Raw genomic sequence first — 6,000 nt, 5'->3', positions numbered from 1 at the left:
GGGGGGGGGAGACTTAAGCGCATCGCAGGAGGACTGCTCCTGTGTTCGAACCCAACACAAAAGAACCCTGGGCCTAGGAAGCCGAGGTGCACAGTCCTGTCCAGCCACTTGGGAAAGGCGATGAGCCTTTAGGGTTGTCTCACAGCAATGAGAAATAGCTTATGTCCTCCGGTCCTTGGGGATCTTTGTGCACTGCATAGGGATTGTCGCGGTCCTCCCTGAAGCCACCTCGCTGGGCAACAGGCTCACTGCCCCTGGGTCTGGATCCCGGGAGGATTTCAGAGTTCTGAGACTTCAAGCCTCTCTGCCAGGCTTTAAGCTGATTTCTTCCTTTCCTGCACACGGTGTTTGTTCTTCCAGGGCAAGCATATATTTGGAGACTAGAGACAAAAGAAAAGACCCCAATTCCCTCCTTCTCAAATTACGAATCTTGTGAAAAGGTGCCGTGGATTTTGTTTGATGTTGCCATTGCTTGCTAGTGGAAACCTTAGTGTGCAATTTAGTATTTTATTTAATTTTGGAGAAGATTTTCAACTTTACACACCTGGCAAAAAAATGCAAGTCTTCTCTGAGGTCTGGGTATCTCTTGAGGAATTTGGCTTTCCCTAAAGGGTTCCCAGAAATGCTCAACACAGACCAGTGCCCCCCAAATGCCTTGTTCAGATAGTGGGGTGCCATCTGGCTCAGAAGCCTGTGGTTTTGTCTGGCCCAGTCTCCTGAGGTCTCTGTGCAAGGCTTGCTTTTGTTCCCCTGTGATTTCTCGTGTCCAGTATGCAGCGTCCCGGGGTGTGGGACATAGAAAACATGGCCTTCTCTAGAAGGTTCTACAAATCAAGACTAGTGCCAGTTGGCGAAGCCAGCTATGAACAAGTGCTGGAACTTTCAGGTCTGTGTCTTCTCAGGCACATCAGGACAGGGCAAAGCGATCTCCAGATCTGCGTAAGAGACACGCCAAGGTTTGGGCTGTTCTTCCGATTCTATTTCCTGGCTGAGTGGCTTTTGTCAGCCTGACCTTTGAGGGTTGATTTAATAAGAGCAAGCCAGACAGGAGGAGAAAGCAAGCAGAAAGGGGTGGCGGGCACTTTAACACTCAGAAAAGCCTCAACCAAACGTAGCTTAGAAACTCAACTGATTATAAATTAGTCTATAGGTAGGAAACTAAATCCATTATGGATTCATATTATGGACTATATAGATCCTTTAATTTTACATATGGGATTATGGTCCTGATTCCAAAGTGAGGCTTGGTATTTGATGCTTGAATTTTCACTAAATCTCGATCTTCACCCCATGGTGTGATTTCTCAGTTCTTTGTTAATTAAAATCAGATTATGACTAAGTGAATGTGCCGTGAAAAACAACCAATGTGGTTCTGAGGTATGAAGAATGACGTAGAAGCCAAATCAAGCCTTTCTATTAAATTTAATGGTGAGATAAAAAAGGGTGCTATTCCCAGTGTTCCCTGATCTGGAATGGAAAATGTGGGAAAATGTGATGAGAATGGGTCAGTCCAAACAGTGAAGAGCCAAGACACCGAGGCTGTTCTGGGGAAAGAGAAGTAAGTTAGTTACTGCCAAATGGGGGTAGAGCTAGGGAGATAGGAAAATCAGACCCTGATTGGCTCCAACAAAGGGACTATAAAATGGTGCCATTCACTGCCATGGAGCATCTAGAAGAAAATAAGTTGTTAACCACTTTCACCTTAGCCCCTTCCAGCTCTGGCTCCAGACCTTGGACCTTTCAGCCTCTTCTAAAGAGACCAGGTCATTTCCCAGGCTCAGATTTTAACTCATCTGGTCTGGTCAGAGCTCTCTGGGTAAGAAATAGATTGACAGACACCTGTCCATGCCTTAGATGCCCAGGTCTGTTGCTGCAGGAGTAGGCAGGCAGGGGGCGCAAGTGCTGAGTGAAGCCATGGTCTAATAGGGTTAACTGGGGAGGGCAGCAGCAGCTTATATTCAGGCTAGCCAGCTCTGCTCTGTTAATGTGAAACCACTAGATCTTAACAGATTGGCAACTAATTAAAATAACTAAAAGTGCATTGTGCTTGCCAAACAATATGCTTCTGCCAGGTCTGTCTTACAGTCCAGATTGGGCAGCCTCACCAGACCTTGTCTCCCCAGAACAGGGCAGTGCATGGGGCACAGGGGGTGGTGTTGGGTGGGCTACCACTTGTCCTAGGATCTCTATCTTCCATCCTTGAAGTTTATGCTTGCTTGCTTGCTTGCTTCCCTCCTCTTCCCCTTTCTTTCTTTATTTCTATGAAAGGAGAAATAAAGCCTGCTCTGGCAAATGCCGGCCTCTTCCTCTGTGGAAGCCCATAGTTTTCTGACCTGAGAGCTCTGGATTATTGAAATGAAGAAACAATCTCTAGTTTCCTAGAGGCTTTTCTGGCTGTGAATCAAGGGAGGTTGATCTTCACAAACGGACTACCTCTGTCTCTTCCCTGAATTCAACCCCACAGAGTTCCCTGGCAGCCTCCTGTGGAGGTGGAAATGGTCCATGGGCACTGGGAAATGAAGGGACAGTCTCGACACTGTCCGTCTCCTGGGCTGGAAAATGGGCACATGGGAAGGGGTAAGAAACAAGGGTTGTCTGGTGTATGTAAACAGTACTGTCGGCGACATAGTCTCAGTTCACGTATATCTTACGTTTTCCTTCTCTAAGCCACAGAAGCAATCTTTTGTGTCTCTATTAGTGTAGAAGCATACAATGCTGCTCGCTCTTTACAGGTTGAAACATCTTTGTTGGGTGCCGAAATAATTCAAGAGACCTAGAAGACTCTTGTTCGCATTCTCCCTCCCTTGTCCTTGGGCCGGGGCTCTTGTATTTTGACTTGGCTCTGTATTGTTTCTGTTCCGTTTGAGTTGACATATATTAGCCATACACGGGGTATAATTTAATGTTTTATACACATTTATCTTCTGTAACTATCAAACTGTGCTAATTAGCATATTATAATTTCAAGCTTTAGTAATTTCTTTGTGACAGGACCATTTGAAACCCTCTCTTGTAGTCATTTTAAAATGCAATACATCTTGTTAACCGTAGTCATCCTCCTGTGGGAGCACCAGGATTTATTCCTCCCGTCTACATATTTTTTTGCCAGTGACAAACCTTACCCTGTTTTCTTTCCCCTCTTCTCTCTCAGTCTTTGAGGACCAAAGTCTGCTTTCTACTTCTGTGACATCAGGTCTTAGGTTCTGCATCAGTGAGGTCATCCAGAGTTTTATTTCTGTGCTCAGCCTATTTCCTGAGAGTCTTCCAGGTCCAACCTGCTATGAATGACAGGATTTTATTCCTGTTATACCCAAAGCATATCCCATTATCCAGGTGTAACAACTTTCTTCATCCATTCATCTGTCAGTGCGCAATTAGGTTGATTCCATTTTGTACAAAACATGGGGTACGGGTGTCTTCTTGCTTGATTTTCTTTCCGTTGGCTATCTACCCAGGGTTGAACTTTTAGATCATACACGTCTTGTTTTCAGATTTTTGAGGAATGCTGTACTGTTTTCCAACATAGCTACAGTCATTTACATTCCCAGCAACCATGTGCAGAGGCTCTGGTCTCTCCTCAGCCCACCAGAGTGTGGCTACTTGGCTTTTTGTCACAGACATTTGAGCCAAGGTTAGTTGATATCTTCTTGTGGTTTTGATTTGAATTCTCTGATGATCAATGCTATTAAGCACCTTTTTATTATTCCTTGGCCATTTCTGTGTCACAGTAGTCCCTCTTTATCTGACCAGCCACCTTGGTTATAACTACCGTTTTGCCTGCCAAGTGATTCTACCACACATTCTAAAGCCTGTAAGAAAAAGCAAAGTCATGAAAATAGTCAACTAAGTATTTTATACAATTCCTAGAAGTTTTTTTTTTTAACCAGTGTTATCATGTTGATAGTTTTTAAAGGAAGCCAGGTATATTCAGCCACTTTGTCTAGCTTAGTGTAATAGTCTCTTTCCTCCCACCTCAGGGTCCCAGGACCTTCTTCTCCTGCTGGTGCTATGGTTCATCTCTGTTCATAAATCCAGTGTGAATTGTATCTTGTACAATTCTGGACACTGCCCAGTCTGAATCTCGCTTCTTGGCATCGTCTTTGTGCTGGCTTTTATACACCTGGTCTCCTGAAATGTGACTCCACTTCTTAGAAATGACTTATCTGTTCAAAAATATTTTGCTCTATTTTAAAATCAGATTCTCTGTTTCTTGATATTGAGGTGTTAGTTTCATTATATATTCTGGATGTTAACTCAGCTCAGATGGAGAGTCTGTATATTCTCTTCTCTTCTGCAGTTGGGCTCACCACACCATGAATGTCTACAATGATGCAGAGGTTTTAGTTTGATATAAACTCATTTGGTCTGTTTTTACCTTCAATTCCATGAGTATTTTTGAGGTCTTATTCAAAAAAAATGCCTGCCCAGGCCAATCACTTGAAGTGCATCCCTGCGTTGTTCTGGTAACTCCTTAGTTGTGTGCGTTACCATTAAGTCTAAACAGACTAGTGGTTTGTGTGGTTGTTGTTTGATGTTGGGGATCAAATCCTGTAAATGATAGGTGAGTGTTTACCACTAAGTGGCACTTCCTTCCCCTTTAAATCACTTTAAGTTGATTTTGTAACTTGTAAGATATGGCGGAGGACTCATTTCCCTCCTTCTGCACATAAATATTGAGTTTCTCGGAATCTTTGTCTTAATCACTGTTCTATTGCTGTGAACAGAAGTCATGACCAAGGAAACTCTAAGAAAAGAAAGTATTTAACTGGGGACTGGCATACAGTTTTAGAGGGTTAGTCCATGATTGTCATGGGGAGAGGAATGCTGCATGGGGAGGTGGCAGGCAGATATGTTGATAGAAAAACAGCACAGAGTTTTATTTACAACCTGACCTGCAGTGAGGGGTAGGGGTGTAAGGGGAGAGCGAGAGGGGGAAAGGGAGAGAGAAAGGAAGATGGAGAGGGAAAGAGAGAGAGGAAGGATGAAATCTCAAAGCCCATATCCATTGACATGCTTTTTTTTTTTTTTTTCTGAGACAGGGTTTCTCTGTATAGCCTGGCTGTCCTGGAGCTCACTTTGTAGACCAGGCTGGCCTCGAACTCAGAAATCTGCCTGCCTCTGCCTCCTAAGTGCTGGGATTAAAGGCGTGCGCCACCACGCCCGGCTTGACATGCCTTTAACAAGCCACATCTCCTAATCCTTCCCTAACAGTGTCACTCCCTGGTGACTAAGCATTCAAATATAGGAGTCTATGGGATTCCTTTTCAATCAAAGCCACACAACCATGTACTAAAGAGAAGGATAGATCTTGGGGCTGTTGAGTTTTATTTGGGTGTTGGAGGGCAGATACTAACAATAGGAAGTGGAAGCATGGTTTTGTTGATGGAAAGCAGAACACCTGTTTCTCCCTCCTCCTGTTTCCACTGTGGTGCCGACAAAGGGTGATACCTCCCTCCCTCCCCAGGGATGATACCCTGAGAGCCATCTAGGGTGACACTGAGACCCATCTGAGCAAAATGACAAAGATTTTGTGCAGAGGGCATGAGTGCACAGCCCAGGGCTAACACCCAAAAGGCAGCTTTGTATATCAGCGAAATCAGCAGTCAGTTGCATATTCCACGGTCTCTGTTAGAAGCGGAGCCTTAAGGAAGAGACAGGGGCCATGTTTCTTTTATTGGTGGAGGAAACTCCTGAAAAGTCTGAGTCTCCGACATCCTGTGAACTCAACAAAGTGAAAAAAAATCAAGGCTCTTCACCCATTGATTCCACTACTGTTGAAACAGGAGGGAGCCCTGAAGTTAGAAACTAGAAACTGCCCATAGAGAGGGGAAGAAAGTGGATCCAAGTGTTTGGTTGGATTTTTTTTCCCCTGGAAACTCAGAAGTCTCTGACTTGGAAGGACAGAGTCTACAGCAGCCCTGACACTGAACTGCCGATGTCTCGGTCATGGCCAGGATGCCCTCGCCTGGCATGCCCATCCTCTCTTGGTGACTGCATCAA

General features: G+C 44.6%; 1 protein-coding gene across 1 annotated transcript in view; it reads left to right on the top strand.

Annotated features, from left to right (window-relative positions):
* Trim2 (tripartite motif containing 2) overlaps window positions 1-6,000 on the top strand; it is a 140,947-nt gene that overhangs the window by 396 nt on the left and 134,551 nt on the right. The gene's annotated exons all lie outside the window — the stretch shown is intronic.

The sequence above is a fragment of the Mus caroli genome, chromosome 3, assembly GCF_900094665.2.
Source record: "Mus caroli chromosome 3, CAROLI_EIJ_v1.1, whole genome shotgun sequence".
In the NCBI taxonomy this organism is placed as follows: Eukaryota; Metazoa; Chordata; class Mammalia; order Rodentia; family Muridae; genus Mus; species Mus caroli.
This window is presented reverse-complemented; position numbering and strand designations above follow the sequence as displayed.